This window comes from Erinaceus europaeus, chromosome 2, assembly GCF_950295315.1.
Source record: "Erinaceus europaeus chromosome 2, mEriEur2.1, whole genome shotgun sequence".
In the NCBI taxonomy this organism is placed as follows: Eukaryota; Metazoa; Chordata; class Mammalia; order Eulipotyphla; family Erinaceidae; genus Erinaceus; species Erinaceus europaeus.
Window position 1 is genome coordinate 148,819,457 of NC_080163.1, and position 23,785 is coordinate 148,843,241.

A 23,785-nucleotide genomic window follows, 5' to 3' on the forward strand; every position below is an offset into this window, starting at 1 on the left:
CTCTTTCTATAGAAATCTTTCATTCAAAATTTTTTTTCTATACATACAGAGAGAAATTTATAGGGCAGGAGTGCAAAGAGGGAGAGAGATATTTGCAGCACTGTTTCACCACTTGTGAAGCTTCCCCCTGTAGATAGGGGCTAAAGACTTGAACCCAGGTTCTCAGGGATGGTATTAAGCACTCTCTAGTGGGCAAGCCTCTACTGGGATCCAGTTTTCACTATTTATGGTCTTGATTTTCAATTTCCAGATCATTATTCTATTGTCTGAAGAAAATCATTTTATTTTATGTAAATTTAAACCCTACATGGTTCAAATACAGAAAATATTAATAAATATAAGTGATGCTATAATTAAAATGTGTTTAAGGTTCTAATGTGTAGCAAAATGTCCAATTAACATATATTGCAGTACAAATATTCAATTTCCACCACAACTAGCTAGAGTAAGCATTTGGCCATTTTATAGCAGAGATAAACTGATTTCCCCAGGTTGACAGTTTAAGTAACTCATTCAAAGCAGTTCCTAACTAACTGCAGAATTTATATGCTTTTAATTATGCTGGAATTAACAAAATTCTTAAATCTCATCTAAATCCCTAATCTCTATGCTCCATCAGTGTGGTGGATTAGAAGATTTCTAATTCTGCTTAGTCCTAATTTCCCAATTATAAAGGGCAATGCCCTTGTTCCCCCTGACTTTCCCCTTGATTGACACAGTTCTCTGATGCAATATTTCAACAATGGTGGCAAAAATTAATGATTATATTCTCTTTTCAAGACCCATCAGAAATTTGGTGATCTGGGGACTGGGTAGTGGTGCACAAGCAGTGCACAAGTAAAACACAAGTATTAGCATGGGCAAGGGCACAGATTCAAGTCCTGGGCCCAAACCTGCCATGGTGAAGCAGTGGTGCAGTAGTATCTCTTTATTTCTTCCTCTATATCTCCCCCTGCCCTCTCAATTTCTTTTTGTTCCATCAAATAAAAGAAAGAGGGGGATATGTAGCTGGCAGTGTTGCCTTCATTGTATAAGCAATGAACCCCAGAGGTAACCCTGGTGGCAGTAAAAATAAACTTTTTTTTTAAATTTTAAACTACACAGAGAGAAATATATTCAATGGTCTTTAAATCAGTTTCCTTACCCAGTGGCTCAAATTTCTTCCCTTCTTTTGCTGTTTGCATCACACCAATCACATTATAGGCCTGGTTTCTCACTTTTATTCTGCTGTTGTTGTTGATTTATCTGGTGTTAGTCTATTTCTGCAGGCATCACACAGTTTCCCCTCAAGTCATCAAAATATATGCCTGAGTTGTATGATTTCTTCTACTTCTGACTGGTAATTTAGTTATTCTTTGTTGTCAAAAAGTGGACAAGGAGGAGACGTGTGTAAGAAACAGAGGAGGGGTGAGGAAGTAGAGGAAAGGAAAAGGAACCAATGCACACCCCCTCTATCATCAGATGCCTGTCTGCTACTGCAGTCTAGTCACTGTGACCCCTCTATCCTACTCTGCCCTATTCTTCTGCTCATTCTGCTCTTTTGCTCAGGATAGAGTATCACTCATTAGTTCTTTGCATCAACTCTCATTTACAATTCAAGATGCAGACCAAGGGCCTGCGAAACAGCTCCTAATCTACATCATGAAAGAGTAATTTTGGGAGTCCGTCAGTAGCGCAGCAGGTTAAGTGCACGTGGTGCGAAGTGCAGGGACCAACATGAGGATCCTGGTTCGAGCCCCCTGCACCCCCACCTGCGGGGGAGTTGCTTCACAGGTGGTGAAGCAGGTCTGCAGGTGTCTATCTTTCTCTCCCCCTCTCGGTCTTCCCCTCGGCTCTCCATTTCTCTCTGTCCTGACCAATGGTGATGACATCAATAATAACAACAATAATAACTACAACAACAATAAAAACAACAACAAGGGCAACAAAAGGGAAATAAATAAATAAATAAATAAAGTTAAGAAAGAGTAATTTCAGGGTTCCCCCATCCCCAAATTTACTACATGAAGATAAGTGTGTACATATTATTCCTTTTTTATTATTGGGGGTGGGGTAGTTGATGAATTACAGTCAACAGTAAAAAGAGTTGTTGGTACCTGTATAAAATTTCTCAGCTTTCTACAAAACATTCTAACTCCCCTACCGAGGTCCTCCTCCACCATCCTGCACCAGAACCTGAACCACATTTGGTTCAATACACCAAACCCAGTCCAAGCTCTGCTTTGTATTTTCCTTTCTGTTTTTATTGTTGTCTTTGAGTGAGATCATCCAATATTCAATTTTCTCTTTCTGGCTTATCTCACTTTATATGACTCTTTCATGCTCCATCCAAGATGAGGTGAAGATGAATTCAATATTTTTCATAGCTGGGTAGTATTCCACTGTTGTATAAACCCCAATTTGCTCAGCCACTCATCTGTCATCTGTTGTTGCTTCCAGGTTTCGTCTATTACAAATTTTGCTGCTATGAATAAAGATATAGGCAGATCTTTTCACATGGGTGTTGTTGGTTTCTCAGGATATATCCCCCAGAGAGAAATTACAGGATCATAGGGTAGTGATGTTGGTTTCTCAGGATATATCCCCCAGAGAGAAATTGCAGGATCATAGGGTAAGTCCATGTCTAGCCTTCTGAGAGTTCTCTAGACTTCTCTCCATAGGAGTTGAACCAATTTGCATTCCTACCAGCAGTGCAGGAGGGTTCCTTTGTCTTCACAGTCTCTCTTGTATGACATTCTCACAGGGGTGAAGAAGTACCTCATTGTTGTCTTTATTTGCATTTACCTGACAGTTTATAAATGTACACATAACTTACTATTTACTAGGCAATATTTTAAAAACATTTTTCAAATATTAATTTACTTTCTCAACTACAATTTTATGTGATAGGTATTACTCTTTTTTGATTTTATTTATAAAATGGAAATATTGACGAGATTGTAGGATAGGAGGGGTACAATTCCACACAATTCCCACCCCTAGAACTCCATATCGCATCTCTTCCCTTAATAGCTTCCTGATTCCTTATCCCTCTGGGGTCATTATAGGGTGCAGAAGGTGGATGGTCTAACTTCTGTAATTGCTTCCCCAATGACCATGGGCATTGGCAGGTCAATTCCTATCTCTATATATTTTTTGCCACCAGCGTTATTGCTGGGGTTATGTTCTTGTTTGGTGAATATACTGCCTGCAGACACTTTTTTTTCTACTGTATTTGATAAGTCTGAAAGAAATTAATGGGATGAGGAGATTGAGAGGGAGAGAGAAAGATAAGCATCTGCAGAACTGCTTAACGACTCATGAAGTACTCCCCCCTCCCGTAGTTGGGGAGTAGGGGCTCAGTTCAAATCCAGGTCATCTTGCGTGGTAGCATGTGCTCAAGTGGGTGTGCCCCCACCTGGACTCCCTTATCTATATTGTGTAGATACATAGAGACAACTTTACCAGCTTGCTCAGAGTCTCTTAGTTAGTATATGATTTTCTTGGACAGTCTGCTACCAGAATCTGTTCTTTTAACATAACTTTATGTTAACTGTCTCGGTTCTCAGTGTGTGACTTTGTACTTGACAAAAGGAGTTGTCCCAAACCTAATTAAATTATTAGATTCTAACCAAACAGCTGAAGTTACCAGAGGGAAGCGGAAGAGGGTAAAAAGATAAAGGGGGAGAGTGGACTGAGATAAAAGAATGTTGGTACTTGGGTGTTGGGTATGGGTGAGGTAATATATAGTTGAAGTACAAACCCACTTTCATAAATACATACAGAGTTTTAAAGAAAAGCTGCTGATTTGAGGGTATCTCTTTAGTAAATATACACCATTTACATTTAATCAAAAATGCAGTACTGAGTGCTATAGTACATAATCAAAATGTTAGTATTAAATAACAAAATTCACCCTTCAACTAAGTCTGGCTTTACCTTACATGCACTTCAAACTCTGGAAAAATAACTATGTAATTTTAAAAAAGCAGAAATGAATAGGGTAATGGTAATATTATCTTTAAACATAAAAGGAACTCTACCTTGAAAATGCATATAAAAAGCTAAAATATTGAATATCACCAAATACACCTCAAGCTCTTGAAAGTATTAAATGCTTTTTAGCCAGCAAGTTACAGATGATACCATGATGTCAACCTGACTTCCATGGGCAGATGACCTTACCAATGTGTCCTAGAACCCCACCTTCACAGAGTCCTAGCCCTCTAGGAAAAGATAGAGATAGGCTGGGGGTATGGATCAACCTTTCTCAAGTCCAGCAGAGAAACACTTACAGAAGGCAGACCTCTCACCTTATGCACCCCATAAAGATCCTGGGTCCATATTCACAGAGGGATAAAGAATAGGGAAGCTTCTATGGCAGGGATGGGATGTGGAATTCTGGTGGTGGGAATTATGTGGAATTGTATCCCTCTTATCCCACAATCTTATTGATAACTGTTAAATCATTAATAAAATATAAAAAGAAGAGGGCAGGAGATATCAGTAGTTCTCTCAGAAAGAAAAAAACATACTTTACTATGTAGGAGGATCCTGTTTAATACCCAGACACCACATGGGAGCATCTGCTTTGTGAGCAGAGGGATGGTGCTCTGACATGTCTCTATTCTTTTTTTTTTTAATTTATAAAGAGGAAACATTCACAAAACCATAAGATAAGAGGGGTACAACTTCACACAATTTATGTCTCTCTTCTTTGTGTCTAACTTCCATCTCTATCTCTCATCTTCTAGTGGGAAAATAATCAACTTCACTGGAAAGACTAGTGTCATAATCATGTGGACACAAAGCCCCTGAGCAGGAGAGAGAGAGAGAGAGAGAGAGAGAGAGAGAGAGAGGGAACATGAGCAGCAGAACTGCATACACAACACACACACACACACACACACACACACACACACACACAGATAGTTCCTCCCTTATGTTTCCTATTTTATAAAAAGAATTTACAGGAACTGATGGTTATAACTGTGTGTCTTAGCTTATTCTCTGCATTGATATAACATCTGGGGTAAGGTGACTCCTGCAGAGAAACAGCAGATGTCATGAAGCAAAAGTGATCAGCTCACTACAGTTCAAGACTCAATCAATAGGAATGCTGTTCAATAAAACTAACCAGAATACCTTCAGCTGCCACATACAATATAATTCACACCTTTGCAACATTCCTCATAGTCTGTGACAAAAATAGTTTGAGATTTAATCCCGAGTGAGTTGGACTGAAGAGAAACAAGAATGAAAAAAAGTCGAGAGTCAGGGCTAAGGATAAGGGAGAGCTGTGTTTCTCTCCTCTCCTCTCCTGGGTCAACTAGGAATACCAAAGTAGATGAACTGTGACTGAAACAAGACAAGACTAGATTGACTTCAAGAAGCCATCAAATCACCTGTGAGTGCAAACACGTATCTCTCATGGACAGAGAGGAGCCTAGGGAGATATTAAGTGTCTAGTAACAGTTCAGCAGTTTACCAGTTGAGACACAACCTCCAGTCTGTTTCACCAACAAAAAGACAGTTGAAGGGAGGAGAGGACTCCCCTATGACTCAACAAATGCAGCTGTGAGTCTCCATTGCTACTGCCCTGTGCTGACACCAGGGGACAGAGAACTAATCAGGAGACTCAGAAGAAGATCTATACCTCGGTGGCATAGCAGTGGGGATGTGAGAGTCTATTTGTATAACCACTGGATTGTCTCTGCCCCACCCTGCTTTATCTCTTGGTCAGGAGTTAGTGACTAAGCTAAGATGCCTACTTATAGTCTAAAAGACTTCAGGCTAGCACAGCTATATACAAGATACTGGATACTGTACAGCAAACCATAACAAAAGGACTTTTCAAAGTTAACCCAATTACCAAATAATGTGATGATAACATTAACTATCCATTGTCTTTTTGAACCCTAAAGACAGCAGGAATCTCACATCTCCACTATAGAGCCTCAACTTCCTCCAGTCCTTAAACCTTTGATAGGGCCCACTTTCCCGTATGCCTCTCCCAATACATATCAAATAATATTGCATCTGCCGATCGCAACCTAATCAACACAACGATTGCCACCTCAACATGTTTCAGCTCAGACGGTGTCCAGAGACTTCACATGTGCAATGACAACCCTTCAGCTTCATTACTTGGGTGAGACCTTTCCTTACATAGTATTCTCTAATAACATCCCAGGTGGTTCACTTTCTAACAGAGACCCAAAACCTAGATATACACCAGTTTCTGTGAGAGAGAGCATATGTTCAAACGTATCCATAAACTAGTGCAAAATATATACCTGAAAGCAGAAGTACACTAGAGTTTGCAGTGTGTACCCCCCTAACACTTCCTCTCCACTATTCCAAGCTTTGGGTCCATGATTGTTCAACAATTTGTTTGGCTTTGTATGTTAACTCTCTTTTCAGTCACCAGGTTCCAGATGCCATCAGGATGCCGGCCAGGCTTCCTTGGACTGAAGACCCCACCAAAGTGTCCTGGAGCTCTGCTTCCCCAGAGACACACCCTACTAGGGAAAGAGAGAGGCAGACTGGGAGTATGAACCGACCAATCAACGTCCATGTTCAGCAGGGAAGCAATTACAGAAGCCAGACCTTCCACCTTCTGCAACCCACAATGACCCTGGGTCCATGCTCCCAGAGGGATAGAGAATGGGAAAGCTAACAGGGGAGGGGGTGGGATATGGAGATTGGGTGGTGGGAATTGTGAGGACTTGTACCCCTCCTACCCTATGGATTTGTTAATTTATCCTTTCTTAAGTAAAATAAATTTAAAATGAATAAAAATAAACAAAAAAATTTAAAAAAAAAGACTTCAGGCTTCCATAGCCTGCAAGTAAGAAAAAGAATAAAAGAGTCTTTTTAAGGCTCTGAGCTCCAACTCAGGGATTAAAATAATACTGAAACAACTGTCAATTTCCACAACTGTGAACCCTTTAATTACCCTACTTAGATGCAAGTCAATCCAGGCAATAGTGACCAGTAATATGAAAAGCACTGAGAGAGGGACCTCACTACATTCTATATAAAATGGTTAAACCAACAAAAAGAAATATTGGAGAAATGAACCAGGACAAGAGTCCAGCTAAAAGCCTCCCAAAAATTGAATCACAAAATAATGAGGTCAACATCCAAACACTAGTTAAGGAAATAATCACAGGAGTGAGTAAGGAGTTTGAAAGAATTATCACCAGAAATGCAGAAACAACAAATAAGACTCTGGAAGAAAACACTAATTATCTCAAGGTTACTAGACGGCTGAAAGCCAAAATAGCTGAACTAAGGACACAACTAGTTGAACAAGCTAAAACAGTATGAGAATAGGGTGACAAAATAGATGAACTCCAGAAAACAGTAGAGGAGAAAGAGAATAGAATCAGTAAGGCTGAAGACAGAATTAGCAAGATTGAGGACAAATTAGAGAAAACTAAAATAAAAGTAAGAAATCTCAAAAAAAAGATTAAGAGATGTTGTTGAAAACAACAAAAGAGACCTATGGGATGACTTCAAAAGAAATAATATATTCATTATTGGATTACCAGAGGAAAAAAGAGAGGGAGGGGAAGAAAGCATTCTTCAGGACATAATAGCTGAGAACTTCTCTAGTCTAGACAACATCAAAGACATAAAGGTTCAAGAAACCCAGAGGGTCCCAAAGAGAATTAAACCAGACTTAAAGACACCCAGACACATCATATTTAGAATGGAAAGGTATAAGAATAAAGAAAGGATCCTTAAGGCTGCAAAAGAAAAACAAAGAGTCATCTACAGAGGAAAACCCATAAGATTAGCAGCAGATTTTTCCACACAAACACTACAGGCCAGAAGAGAATGGCAAGATAACTATCCAGTGCTCATTGAGAAAGGCTTTCAAACAGACTACTGTATCCTGCTAGACTGTCATTCAGACTAGATGGAGGCATAAAAACCTTCTCAGACAAGCAACAGTTGAAAGAATCTGCAAGGCTGTCCTAAAAGAAGTTCTGAAGGGAGTTGAGCGGTAGTGCAGGGGGTTAAGCGCAGGTGGCACAAAATGCAAGGACCCGCATAAGTATCCTGGTTCAAGGCCCCACCTCCCCACTTGCAGGAGGTTTGCTTCAGAAGCGTTCAAGCAGGTCTGCAGGTGTCTGTCTTTCTCTCCCCATCTGTCTTCCCTTCCTCTCTCCATTTCTCTCTGTCCTATCCAACAGTGACAACAAGAAGAATAACTACAACAATAAAAACAACAAGGGCAACAAAAGGGAATAAATAAATATTGAAAAAAAAAGAAGAAGTTCTAAAAGGTCTCCTATAAACAGTCAGACAACCAAAAATATGCCATATATCAGAACACTCTAAAAATCTACAAGAATGGCATTAAAATATCTTTAATCTTTGATATCAACAAATGCCAGTGGCCTGAATTCACCTACTAAAAGGCACAGAGTAGGAAGATAGATCAGAAAACAAAACCCAACAATATGCTGTCAATAGGAAATCACCTAACTCAACAAGACAAACACAGACTCAAAGTGAAATGATGGAAAACTATCACACAATCCAATGGCCCACAAAAAGGGGCAGGAATATATCTGACATTATAGACTTGAAATAAAATTTTAAAAGATAGGGATGTACACTACTTAATATTCAGTGGATCAGTCAACCAAGAGGTCTTAACAATTATTAACATCAATGCACCCAATAAGAAGCCATCCAAATCAAACATCAAACATCTACTGAAAGAGCTAGAGCAATATATTAACAGCAACACAGTCATAGAAGGGGACTTCAACACCCCACTCTCTCAACTTGGCAGACCATCCAGGCAGAAAGTCAATAAATACATGAGGGAGCTAAATGAGGAGATAGATAAACTAGATCTATTGGATATTTTCAGAGCAATGTATCCCAAGAAACTGGAATACACTTTAACTCAGGTCCACATTGGTCTTTCTCAAGGATAGACCATATGTTATGCCACAAAGATAGCATCAGCAAATTCAAGAGCATTGAAATCATCCTAAGCATCTTCTTAGACCACAGTGTAATTAAACTAACACTTCACAATCAACAAAAGATTAGTAATAGTCCCGAAAATATGGAAGCTCAATAGAACACTGCTTAACAACTGCTGGGTCAAAGAGGAACTAAAGGAAGAAATCAAAATATTTTGAGAGCTCGATGAAAATGAAGACACAGCTATCAAAATATTTGGAACACAGCTAAGGAAGTACTGAGAGGGAAGTTCATAGTCATACAAGCACACATTAGGAAATAAGAAAAAGCACAAATAAACAGCCTGATTGCACATCTTAAAGACCTAGAAGAAGAATAGCAAAGGAACTCTAAAGCAACCAGGACAGAAATAACTGAAGTTAGGGCAGAAATAGGTAACATTGAAAATAAGAAAACCATATAAAAGGTCAGCAAAAATAAATGTTGGTTCTTCGAAAGCGTGAACAAAATCGACAAACCTTTAGCCAGACTCACAAAACAAAAAAGGGAGAAGACCCAAATAAATCAGATCATACATGAAAGAGGCAATATCATAACAGACACCTCAGAAATTTAGCATATCATGCGAGAATTCTATGAACAACTATATGCCACCAAGCTAGAGAACCTGGAAGAAATGCACAATTTCATAGATACCTACAAACTTCCAAAATTAAGTAAAGAGGAATAGGTAATATGAACAGGCTCATCACAGCTAATGGAATTGAAATAGTTATCAAAAAGATTCCCAAGAATAAAAGTTGGAACAGATGGTTTTACAAATGAATTCTACAAAACCTTCAAAGAAGAATTAATACTTCTACTTTTAAAAGTCTTCCAGAAGATTGAAGACCCTGGAAAACTCGCTTCCAGCTTCTATGAAGTCAACATCACTCTGATACCAAAAGCAGACAGGGACACAACCAAAAATGAAAACTATAGATCAATATCTCTGATGAACATAGATGATAAAATACTGAACAAAATTCTAGCCAAGCAGATACAGCAGAATATTAAAAAGACTGTTCATCATGACCAAGTGAGGCTTATCCCAGGGATGCAAGGTTGGTTTAATATACTTAAATCAATCAACATGATCCACCACATCAATAAAAGCAAGACCAAAAACCACATTGTCATATTAATAGATGCAGAGAAAGCCTTTGACAAAATCCAACATCCCTTCATGATCAAAACACTACAAAAAACGGGCATAGATGGAAAATTCCTGAAGATAGTAGAGTCTATATATAGCAAACCTACAGCCAACATCATACTTAATGGTGAAAAACTAGAAGCATTTCTCCTCAGATCAGGTACTAGACAGGGCTGCCCACTATCACCATTATTATTCAACATAGTGTTAGAAGTTCTTGCCATAGCAATCAGGCAGGAGCAAGGAATTAAAGGGATACAGATTGGAAGAGAAGAAGTCAAACTCTCCCTATTTGCAGATGACATGATAGCATACATGGAAAAACCTAAGCAATACAGCAAGAAGCTTTTGGAAATCATCAGGCAATACAGTAAGGTGTCAGGCTACAGAATTAACATTCAAAATCAGTGGCATTCCTCTATGCAAACACTAAGTTAGAAGTTGAAATCCAGAAATCAATTCCTTTTACTATAGCAAAAAAAAATAATAAAAAAATAAAATATTGAGGAATAAACCTAACCAAATAAGTGAAAAACTTGTATACTGAAAATTATGAATCACTACTCAATGAAATTGAAAAAGACACAAAGAAGTGGTAAGATAGTCTATGTTCATGGGCTGGAAAAATTAACATCATCAAAATGAATATACTACCCAGAGCCATATTCAAATTTAATGCTATCCCCATCAAGATCCCAACCATATTTTTAGGAGAATAGAACAAATACTACAAATGTGTATCTGGAACCAGAAAAAACCTTGAATTGCCAGAACAATCCTGAGAAGAAAGAAAAAAACAGGAGGTATCACACTCCCAGATCTCAAATTGTATTATAGGGCCGTTGTCATCAAAACTGCTTGGTACTGAAACATGAATATACACACTGACAAATGGAATAGAATTGAGAGTCTGGAAGTAATCCCCCACACCTGTGGACATCTAATCTTTGACAAAGGTGCCCAAACTATTACATGGCGAAAGCAGAGTCTCTTCAACAAATGGTGTTGGAAAAATTGGGTTGAAACATGCAGAAGAATGAAACTGAACTACTATATTTCAACAAATATAAAAGTAAATTCCAAGTGGATCAAGGACTTGGATGTTAGAATGGAAACTATCAGATACTTAGAGGAAAATATTGGCAGAACTCTTTTCCACATAAATTTTAAAGACATCTTCAGTGAAACAAATCCAATTACAAAAAAGACTAAGGCAAGCATAAACCTCTGGGACTACATTAAATTAAAAAGCTTCTGCACAAAGAAACCACTACCCAAACCAAGAGACCCCTCACAGAATGGGAGAAGAATATCTTTACATGCCATACATCAGACAAGAGGCTAATAACCAGAATACATAAAGAGCTTGCCAAACTCAACAAGAAAACAAAGAACCCCATTAAAAAATGGGGGGAGTTCATGTACAGAGTATTCACCACAGAAGAGACCCAAAAGACAGAGAAACACATGAAAAAATTCTCCAAGTCTTTGACTGTCAGAGAAATGCAAATAAAGACAACAATGAGATACCACTCTACTCCTGTGAGATTGTCATTCCTCAGAAAAGGTAGCAGCAGCAAATGCTGGAGAGGTTGTGGTGTCAAAGGAACCCTCCTGCACTGCTGGTGGGAATGTAAATTGGTCCAACGTCTATGCAGAACATTGTGGAGAACTCTCAGAAGGCTAGAAATGTACCTACCCTATGATCCTGAAATTCCTCTCCTGGGGATAGATCCTAAGGAACCCAGCACACCCATCCAAAAAGATCTGTATACACATATGTTCTTATCAGCACAATTTTCCAAAACCTAGAAGCAACCCAGGTGTCCAACAACAGATGAGTGGCTGAGCAAGTTGTGGTATAACTACACAATGGAATACTATTCAGCTATAAAAAATGGTGACCACCATTTTTAGCCAATCTTGGATGGACCTTGAAAAATTCATGTTAAGTGAAGTAAGTCAGAAACAAAAGGATGGATGGATACAGGATGATCTCAGTCTCAGGCAGAAATTGGAAAACAACATCAGAAGAGAAAACACAAGTAGAACCTGAACTGGAATTGGCATTTTGCACCAAAGTAAGACTCTGGGGTAGGTGTGGGGGAGAATACAAGTCCAAGAAGGATGACAGAGGCCCTATTGGGGGTTGTATTGTTATATGGAAAACTGATAAATGGTATGCATGTATAAACTATTATATTTACTGTTGAATGTAAAACATTATTTCCCCAATAGTGAAATTTAAAAAATAAAAAATGAAAATAATTAAGTCACTATCACATGGACATCTAAAGAAGAAAAAACTTAATTTAATGATAAATAATTGAGTATGTCTTGTTCCTCCCAGTTTAACAAAAGGAAATTATAAAAGACATATCTTTACTTCCAAGTTAAAAGATGTAACCATGAGTGTTTTTTATAAATGACATGGTAAATTGTGCTAAATTTGTGCATATAACAATAGCTATAATTTATCTTGAAGTTGCTACAGAGTAATTTAATTCTAACAACTATTGCAATGTAATTAATGTATATTTGTAAGGAAGTGTAGGCTCTCTGAAGTTAAAAATCTAGTTGAGTTAGGATATAAATGCAGTTTTAATCTTTTTTTTCTTTTTCTTTTACCAGAGCACTGTTCAGCTCTGGCTTATGGTGGTGAGGCGGATTGAATCTGGGACTTTGGAGCCTCAGGCATGAGAGTCTGTTTGCATAACCATTATGCTATCTACCCTCCACCCATAAATGCAGTTTTATGTGCTTAAAAAAAAAAAAACTCATGGAATGATCACCACTTACACTTTGAAGAGCTTATTAAAGGCGAAGCTACTTCTCTTCCTCCCCTCCCCCTTTGTGTGTGTGTGTAAAAGCATGAACTTTTATGTGTAGGCGTATATGTTGGAGAAAACTCAGTACATATAAGAACACCATTATATGCATCCAAGTAACCACATTCCTGTAGGAAAAAATGAGAAAGATCTAGAAGTTTGGTTAAGTTTGGAGTTGAAAGATCTAGAAGTTTTGATCTCTCTGTCAAATGACATTTTGAAGTCAAGAGAGAGAGAGAGAGAGAGACAGAGAATATATATATATATATATATATATATATATATATATATATATATATATCAAGTGAGTTATACCTAAAAAACAGTGTAGTAGGTGCCAGGGGATAGGTCTCCCTGAAAGCACTTGCCTTATCAAGGGAGAAGCCCCAAGGTTTTTACACTTTCAGTGTAAGTGTGTACTCTATGTGGGGTGGGGGTAGTTGCTCCAGTGATTTACATAGCTTATACAGCACAGTGGAATTTAAGAAAGGAACATGATCTGAATGGACACAATGAGAGTCCTTAAGAAGAGCCATAATATTCCTGTGGAAAGAACTCACAAAGTGAAAAGTATTCAACCTGAGGGAGACTTTGTTGTTGACTCTGAAGATGAAAAGAGATTGGCATAAAAGAGCAGAGAACCAGCCCTTGCTGACAGCTGGCAAAGAAACAGGGATGTTTCTATCATGGTAGCACAGAACTAAATTTGCTAGAGTCTTGCAAGCTTGGAAAAGTACCTGACCTAAAGAAAACATGGTTGGGACCTTGATTTTAGTTTTGTGAGACCTTAGTCTGAGATGATGCTTAAGATTTCTCACTAATAGAAGTGTGAGTTAGTAACCTGATGCTATTTCAAACACGAAATTTGTGTTTAATTTTTTTATGTAACATTTAAACATGTATATCAAGCACACATATCAATTAAGTGATAAAGCAGAAATATAAGTCATAGTATAACACTGGAGTTCAACTATTAACTTAAAGGCAACATGGACCTAAAAATAAGTCTTCAGGTTTGGAGCAGTGGAGCAACAGGCCAAGCACACATAGTACTAAGGGTACAGATCTGGGTTTGAGCCCTTGATCCCCACCTGCAGGGAGGACACTTCACAAGCAAGTGAAGCAGGTATGTAGGTGTCTATCTTTCTCTATCCCTCTCTGCCTCCCCCTCTTCTCTCAATATCTCTCTGTCCTTTCCAATAAAAATTAGAGAAACATGGCTTCCAGGATCCACAGTGCTGGCGCGAGCCCCAGTGATAACCCTGGATCAAAAAAAAAAAAAGTATTCACACATCTAATTAAGTAAGAATTCTGAAAGACATGTTAACATGTCACTATTGTGAGATCTTGACACTATGCAAAATTTTCAGGTAAAAGCAATTTCTAAATTCTAAAGTTCTGAGAACACAATGGTGGTTATTAGAGGGAAAAGTGTGTGGGGAAAGGCAAAAGGGGAGATAATTATGTGGTATCAATAATATGGTATACACAGATTTAAAAACATGTAAAATTTAAAAAAGTAAATGTGGAGAGGGAATCAGAATAATAGTCTCCCCAGACAATAGCTTTGGCCACTTGCATATTAACAGTTGGGCTCAGGAAAAAATTAGTAAAGTCATAGGCCCCTTGGAATATACCTAAAATAGACCTACTACCTTTTTCCATAATGGAGACCCCAAATCTTATCTGCTATATTCTTACATTTTGGTTCCTGATTATTAAACAAATTGTTCTGCTTTATATCTTGGTGCTTTTTCAGCACCAAGTTGCAGATACTTATCATGACACCCGCCTGACTTCTCTGGGCAGACGACCTCACCAGTGAGTTCTGAAATCCCACCTCTCTAAAGTCCTACCACACAAGAGAAAGATAGAAACAGGCTGGGAGTATGTATTGGCCTGTCAATGTCAATGTCCAGCAGAAAAGCAATTACAGAAGCAAGACCTTCCACCTTCTGCACCCCATAAATATCCATACTCCTAGAGAGATAAAGAATAGGAAAGTTTTCAATGGAGTAGATAGGATATATAATTCTGGTAGTGGGAATTGTATGGAGTTGTACCCCTATTATCCTATGGTCCTGTCAATAATTATTAAATAAAAAAAAAAATAGGGAAGCTTCTAATGGAGGGAATGGGACATGGAACTCTGTTGGTGGGAACTGTATGGATTGTACCCTTGTTATCTTCTAATTTTGTTAATTATTATTAAACCACTAATAAAAAGAAAGAAAAAAAGAATAATAGACTCTAGGTAAGTAAGTGCTCCACAAACCATCTCGTGGGTGAGTGGTTTTGGCCAAAGGATAAGCAGATAACCTACTATGCCTTCGGCAATGACACTACAGTCATCAGCCACTGTGTCCAGGGTTGGCAGGTGGTTTTAGAGGATGCAGATGCTTCAACAGTCTTTGAGCATTGGGTAAAACCCCTCAAAAATAGCCAACTGCATTCTCATGGGGAGAAGCCACTGAACACTAATCTTTCAGCTTCTGGAATTTTCCATGTGTTTCTCCAAGTCTGATCTTCAGGTCCATTTTTCCTTTACTAGAAATGCTTTGTACTAGTTTTACATAGGTCATTCTTATTCTGAACTACTATATACCCAATTAACCTTTCCTTCTCAAAAAAAAAATCCTGATAATCTTTCTGAATTTTTCTGCTTTTTCTCAAGCATATATATTCTGCCCTTAGTGAAACTTATCACACCATACATATTTCTACTCTATGTTGTTTCTTTGAATATTAATAATATCAATATAACAAAAAATAATAACTGATACATCCCAAAACAGGTGATAATAAAGTTTCTATGTTAGACCTCACAAAGAACCTGGAGAGTTGATGACAATGATATCTGCATGTTAGCGATGTTCACAATAGCAGAGGTGTAGTTAAAGATCATTCAGAGTAATGTAACAGCTAGTGATTTCTCCAGGACTAAAACCCAGGCAGTGTGAATTCTTGTTACACAGCAGTGCAGCCTTTCAACCATATAGTAAAAATGTACACAGCAGGTGTCACAGGGCCTGCCAAAAAGTCACTCAATAAGGATCAATGACAAGAACAAATGACTGAATGTAAAGCAATAGGGACAGATGGGGTGCTTTCAAATAGTGTTTGTTTGTTTTTTGTTTGTTTGTTTGTTTGTTTTATCCAGATTAAAATGCAATGGCTGAATGCAAGAAGCATCACAAAGATAAAAGTCATGTAGGAAGTGGAAGAGATGCCTATATCTATTGCTCCAACCTGAGTGTTAGGATTATCAGATGTTGCAGCTTCACTTAAGATATTCAGATGTTCTGTTATTCAGAAGAAGAGAAGATAGGATGAAAATATCATGTCAATGTGTCCTGGAGCCCCACTTCCCCAAAGCCCTGCCCCACTAGGGAAAGAGACAGACAGACTGGGAGTATGGATCGACCTACCAACACCCATGTTCAGCAGGGAAGCAATTACAGAAGCCAGACCTTCCACCTTCTGCATCCCACAGTGACCTTGGGTCCATACTCCCAGAGGGATAAAGAATAGGAAAGCTATCAAGGGAGGGGATGGGATACAGAGTTCTGGTGTTGGGAATTGTGTGGAGTTGTACCCCTCTTATCTTATAGTTTTTGTCAGTGTTTCCTTTTTATAAATAAAAATTAAAAAATAAAAAAAACTTTCAGAACAACTAACTAGGCATCATGTTATTGCTAGCATTCTTAGTAATGTGTGAAATTCAGACAACAGTACTAAATAAAAATGACTTACTTTAAAGCAAATAAAAAGAGAGAGAGAGAGAGAGATTCAAAATCATTATCTTATGTGGTTGGAGATGTGAGCAACATTAGCGGCATATACTTTTAAAGTCATCAGGTGAGCCTGATGATGTGCTGTCTTCATTCAAATGTGTGAGTATGATATAATATTTATAGTTATTACTGAAAATTGGGAAATATGGGCCCCGGCAGTGACGCACCAGGTTAAGTTCACATGGCACAAAGTGCAAAGACCAGCATAAGGATCCCAGTTTGAGCCCCCTGGCTCTCCACCTGCAGTGGGGTCACTTCACAAAGCAGGTCTGCAGGTGTCTATCTTTCTCTCCCCCTTTCTGTCTTCCCCTCCACTTTCAATTTCTATTTGTCCTATCCAACAACAACAATATCATCAACATCAACAACAAAGAAAGGTAGAAATAATTGCCACCAAGAGCAGTGGATTCATAGTACAGGCACTGAGCCCGAGTGATAACCCTAGAGGCAAAAAAAGAAAATTGTGAAATAGTCCTAATACTATCTCTGATGGAGTCTAAACTAAAATACAGATGTACCATTTCTCACAAAGATCAACACTGACTTCCTATTCATAGATCATCAGGCTAGAGAAACAGCAGTATAGAGAACAATACATTAATTTACTTTGATTTGTTTTTGAGACTTTGCATTTAGAAACATCCCCTAAATGTCTGCAATGGTGTCAGCTGAACATATCTACTCTCTCAAATAGATGTCATAGCACAGATGAGTCACTATACTAGTGTCATCAATTTACACATAAACAGACCGAGATAGATTGTGCAAGTTTCCTACCAGAAGACATAATTAACAGTAGTTAAGATTAAATTTAGGGGACCTGGTGGTGGCACAAATAGAGAATACATATTATCATGTGTAAGGACCTGAGTTCAAGTTTCTCATCCCCACCTGCAGTGTGGAGGCTTCACAGTAGTAGTGAAGTGGTGCTGCAGGTACTTCTCTCTGTTCCTCTCCTAACTTCCTGTATATTTCTCTACATCTGTATAAAAAACTGAAAGGAAAGTGCATTCATCCTTCAGGCACCTAGCCCCATAATAACCCTGGCATGTTTTATTTTGGATTATGAATGCTTAAGTAAAATTCCTGTCCACCTAACAGAAACATACCCATATTTAGAATATGCCCTTGAGAGTGAGGAAAATATACTAGACAAATGAAGTACATACATACACATGTAGAGATATTAAAAGACATATTTGGGCAGCTGTGATATACAGTAAGTTCAATATATTTGAATGATATAGTATGAAGTAATTAATGAACTGTTACAAATGAGAAAAAACAAGAATGGAGAATAAGAAAACATTGAAGCTTGGAATGCTAAGTTACAGAGAACAAAATTTACCTTTATGGTAGAGAGTTAATGCAGTGTCTTTCATTTCCAGTTTAGGGTCAGCATTATAGCACTTATGCTGGTTAGGTAATATTTATACAACTGTCATAATAGCATACGTTAAATGGAACTTAAGACAAGAGAAAAATTTTCAGATTGCATGTATAATAAAGATTTCTTAATACGTATTTGGCCTTGTTATTCTGTTTCCCTAAATAGTCAAAATAGCTCTAAGATGAAACTTATCACAGAAAAAATTATAGGTTTAAACAAACATAATATCATTGACGAAGGAAGTATATCAATCTATAGGATTACTTTTTGCATAAAATTAGGCTTTTATTTGTCAATGTGTCTCTTATCTAATAAGCTCTAGGAAGCTCTATCTCTAGTGTCAGCGCCAAATTCCCATTGCACTAACTCTGTTTCCAACATATAGCTTATTTGAATCTTTGCCTAATGGCTTTGTTATGGCAACGTAAGATCACTCTATATTTCCCCCTGGATGCTTTTCAACTTAAATCAAATTTTCCCATAAATATATTTTAAATGATCTTCCCTGAATTCCATCTGGGTGATGAAATTATAGAAGGTTACATAAATATAAACAGTTTGCATGAGCATTTAAGAGATGAAATCAAATGATCCATCAAAATGGTGACTATGAATCATGTAAACCATGTTCTGTTTAATAGACCAAGGATTAAAAATAAAGTATAACCAAATATATTATCATTCTTAAAAATTAAATAAGTATAACACAAAATAAATTAAGTAGAGCAATATTTAAATCTAAAAGTTTTATTATTTCCTTTTTTCTCACCAAGGTTATTGATGGGGGTCAGTGTCTACATGATAATAATTCCAATGCTTTTGGCAACCATTATTTAATTTTTTTCTTTTAAAAAGAGAAATAGACAGATAAGTGGGGGGGGGAAGATACCTGCAGCATTGCCTTGCCTCTTATAAAGCTTCCTTCTGGAAGTGGGATGTAAACCAAGGTCCTCATGTGTAATAACAGGTACACCACTGTCTGGCCTCCCATTTTGATAATGTATATAATATTGCAGCATATTTTTATTAAATTAAAATGTCTTAGAACTAGGGAGATTGCATAATGATTAAGCAAAAAGACTTTCATACCTGCAGTTCTGAGGTTCAATCTCTGGTACCACTACAATAAACTAGACCCGAGCTAAATACTGTTAGAAAGAAAGAAGAAAAAGAAATAAAGGAAGAAAGAAAAAAAGAGTGAGGGGGGGGGAGAGAGAGAGAGAGGAAGAAAGTAAGGAAAAAAGAAAGGTAGAGAAAGGAAATAATGGAAAAAGAAAGCAAAGAAGGGAAAAAAGAAATAAAGGAAAATTGATTAAGGAAGGGAGAGAGTAAGGAAGGGAGAAAGAAAATTAGTCTTAAATGTTATTTAGGTTACAATAAAATATTTAAGAACAGAGAAAGATATGTGTACTTATGATGAAGTATTTCTATAAGAAGTGTAACTGAAAATGCAACAGAAAAAGACTGTGCATAACAGTTTGCTTGGGTAGTGTGTCTGCATTGCAACACTCAAATCAGTGCCTTGCTCCCACAACACTGAAGAAAGCTTTGGTGCTGTGTTGTCTTTCTCTTTTTTCCTCTGTCTTTCGGAAAAAGTCATTCCAGAGTGGTATAGCTTTGGTGATAACAAAATAATAATAAGAAAGGAAGGAAGGAAGGAAGGAAGGAAGGAAGGAAGGAAGGAAGGAAGGAAGGAAGGAAGGAAGGAAAGAAGGGAGGGAAGAAGGAAGGGAGGAAGGAAGAGATTGGAATTGACCAAAAAGGTTATATATATAATATAGCAAGAAAGCATTTTTCTCTAATGTCAAAATATTTATTCATTTAAAAAATACATTCTTTCTATCAAATATCCCCCCTCTATATTAAAGGTTAATGGTTTATGAACAGTTGGTGGCACATGGGTATAAATTATCTCCCCATGATAAGTGTCTGCAAGACACTTTCTCCCCCAACCTAGGTCATATTCCACCTTCATACACCATGGCCTCAATACCCAATACCCAATATCCCTTTCTTCCCTCCCAGAGGTATCTGATTTGGTGCAATACTTCACACCCAGTCTAAGTTTTATTTTCTGTTTCCTATTACTTGGTTCTTAAATTCCTTGGTTCTTAAATTCCACCCAAATGAGATCACCCAGTATCTGTCAGATATTAAAAGTGGCAGTGGTGGGATACCTCCACATCCTCAGCAAATTAAAAAAAAAAAAATCTCTTTCTGATGTTGTTAATAACTTTAAACACTAAAAAACTAATGTTTGGCATTAAAGTGCTGTGTTGTAAAGATGGAGGTTTAAAATAGAATTTATTTCTTAAGAAATTGTTATTGTGGTCCTGGAGGTGGCACAGTGGAGAAAGCATTGGATTCCCAAGCATGAGATCCTAAATTCAATCCCCGGCAGCACATGTACCAGAGTGATGTCTGGTTCTTTCTCTCTCTCCTCCTATCTTTCTCATAAATAAATAAATAAAATATTTTTTAAAAGTGTTATAAAGAAGTGGAAGCTCACATACAAAGCATACAATGAAATAAGTAATTGCAAGAAAAAAGAAAGAAAGGAGGGAAGAAAGGAGGGAAGAAGGGAGGGAAGAAGGAAGGAAGGAAAAGAAGGAAAGAAAGGAAAGGAAGGAAGGAAGGAAGGAAGGAAGGAAGGAAGGAAGGAAGGAAGGAAGGAAGGAAGGAAGGAAGGAAGGTAGGTGATGGATAAGTGCAGGTGAGAACATTAGTCTTAAATTTCAACTGGTTTAACATAAGAGAAAAGCTTCCCTAAAAATAATTATACTCAAGCAAGTTTAGGAACATCAAGTGACAGAAGAAAATCAAGCATACACAATGTTCAGCACAAGAATTTCTTTCAATTAGCAATAATCACGCCTAGGATAAACCTCATTGGCTATGGTACTGCCACTGCGCAAAGCTTAAGAATTTCTTGATTCACATAATTAAATAAAAGCAAAGGGCGGTTTTAGTGTATATCTTGAGTGACTCAAACCTCATACTCACATATAGGCAAACATGTGCAATCAACCAGGTATTCTACCACCTGGCCCCAGGATTTTCTTTCTATAATCAAAATTCAACACATTCACAGAAAACATTCTCCATTGGTTCAGGTTTGATAAGATGGATGTGTGCTCTATGATGGTCACCTAAGATTGATCGTGTTTTAGTCCCTAAACCATATTAAAAGATGTCAGATTCTATTTGAAACATACAACTATAGATGGAAAAAGGCAATTCAAAATATCAAGGGTATTGTTTCTAGGGAAAATGGTGGGGACAGATATAATGACTAAATACAGTTTACATGTACTCTTCTATGTCTACAAAAATATCATAGAGGATGTAGCAAAAGTTTGTCAGCACAAATGCGAAATCTATTGAAAACAGTTTTGTTTATAGGCTTCCATTTTCACTGTACCATATATGGTTGTTTTAAAGTGACAGAAGTTAGATCTGTCACAGAAGAAGTTATGCTATGCAGTTTACATAAGATAGCTGAAATAGGTATTTTTCCTTTCTTTTTATTTATTTTATTTTATTTATTTATTATTGATTAGAGACAGAGAGAAATTAAGAGAGTGGGAGACAGAGTGGGAAAGAAAAAGACACCTGCGGTTCTGCTTCACCACTCATTAAGCTTCCCCCTGCAGGTGGGGACCAGGGGCTTGAACTTATGTCCTTGTGCTTTTTAATGTGTGTGCTTAAGCAGGTGTGCCACCACCTGAACCACCCAAATAAGTATTTTTCAACTCATTCCCTCCAATATCCACTCTCAAATAATAAAAATAATCTCTACCTGATGGTCAGGATGCGCATTTTCTTTAACTTGGACAAACTTTGATCTTAATTTCTACTCAACTCTTTAGAGGCAGAATATAGTGAAGAATTTTTTTTTTTTTTTAGAAATGACCATTCAGCATGGTGCAGCTACAAAAATTTCATGGGGAATAAGGTCACAAGAGAGATCTGAGTTTAAGTGCAAAAACAGAATTTTCATGCTTTAAAAATAAAAAAAAAACTTCTAGTCTCTCTCTTAAATGAACTGTTCCATAAATGCTTGTATCCCCACTGCGTATGTTTACATAAGCATATTTTCTTCTTCCTCATACTTCAGTAACAAAATAAGTAATAAAACAGAGCAATAAAGCAGGAGACCAGTAAAGAGAATAAGGCGAACAGAGTGAAAAGTGAGCATAATATAGACAGTTCTGAGGAACTCTTTTATTTATTTTTTTAATATATTTTTAAATTTATTTATGAGAAAGATAGGAGGAGAGAGAAAGAACCAGACATCACTCTGGCACATGTGCTGCCGAGGATCAAACTCAGGACCTCATGCTTGAGAGTCCAAAGCTTTATCACTGTGCCACCTCCCAGACCATGAGGAACTCTTTTATAAGAAAGTAACTTTGGATCCGTAAAGAAAATTAAGAAACCGGACCTACAAATAAGCAGAAGCAAGTACATGATGGCCTAAATGAATACCAAAGATTCAATTTGTTTCAAAAGTCAAAGAAATGTTATGTTGGCCAGCATCACTGACACACAGTAAAGAATAGTGGAGGTAAGGACGAGATAAAAAATATATCACATAAAATTTTATTATTCAATTTATGATACTGGTGTTTGCTAGTGATTCCAATGTTAAGCTTACAAAAGGAGAACTGCTACCGTAAGATATTCTTCCTTGCTTTTGAAAAACATTGTGGTATATTTGAGAAGAGAAAAATTACACATATATAAAGCAAGAGCAAACAATTTCAGAGCCAATGATGATGTGCAGAGCAAACTCTAAGTGATTTTCAGAGAAATTAATCAATGAGAGCTAAGGGACCAAAAAACTTCATTGTTGATGTGGAACACGAGAGACATAAAATTAAAAAAAATCCAATGGGAAAGACTTTTTACTTAAAGACATCTTAAATAAAAAATGCACAAAATAACCATCATTGAGAAATAGGATTCAATATCTATGACGTTGGGAGAACTCTAACAGTCTCTGCTGTTGGGGGTGGGGGTGGAGTTGGGGGGGATGGGAGCACAGAACTCTGGTGGTGAGAATGGTGTGGAATTATACCCCTATTAACTTATAATTTTGGAAGTCACTAATAAAAATAAAGTAAAATAGAATAAAATCAAATGAGAAATAGGGTTCAGATACAGGAGTACTAGTTTTAAATAATATTCTCCTCCCCCCCCTCCTCCTCCTCTCCCCCTCCTCTCCCTTCTCCCTCTCCCTCTCCCTCTCCCTCTCCCTCTCCCTCTCCCTCTCCCTCTCCCTCTCCTTCTCCTTCTCCTTCTCCTTCTCCTTCTTCTTCTTCTTTTAATCAACACTAGATTTACTGTTGGGGCTCAGTTCTGGAACTAAGACTTCACTGCTCCTGGCAGCCATTTTTTTCCTTTCCATTCTCTCTTTCTCTCCTTTTTTCTGTTTCTTCTCTTTTTCCTTCTCTCTCTCTCTTCCTTTTTAAACTTTTCTATTATGCTTGATAGGGCAGAGAAAAATTGAGAGTGGTGAGGAGATAGAGAGGAAGAAAGATAGACAATTGCATATCTGTTTCACCTCTCCTGAAGTTTCCCCCCTACAGGTGGGGAGCAGGGGCTCCAATCTGGGCCCTTGCACACAATGATATGTGAGCTTAAC

The 23,785-nt window shown here is 37.5% G+C and overlaps 1 non-coding gene across 1 annotated transcript; it reads right to left on the reverse strand.

Moving 5' to 3' along the window:
• Positions 1 to 20,909: 20,909 nt before the first annotated feature.
• LOC132537134 (U4 spliceosomal RNA) lies at positions 20,910 to 21,057 on the reverse strand. The gene has a single exon (XR_009548600.1). It is a non-coding gene; the product is annotated as a U4 spliceosomal RNA (small nuclear RNA).
• Between the last annotated feature and the right edge of the window lie 2,728 nt (positions 21,058 to 23,785).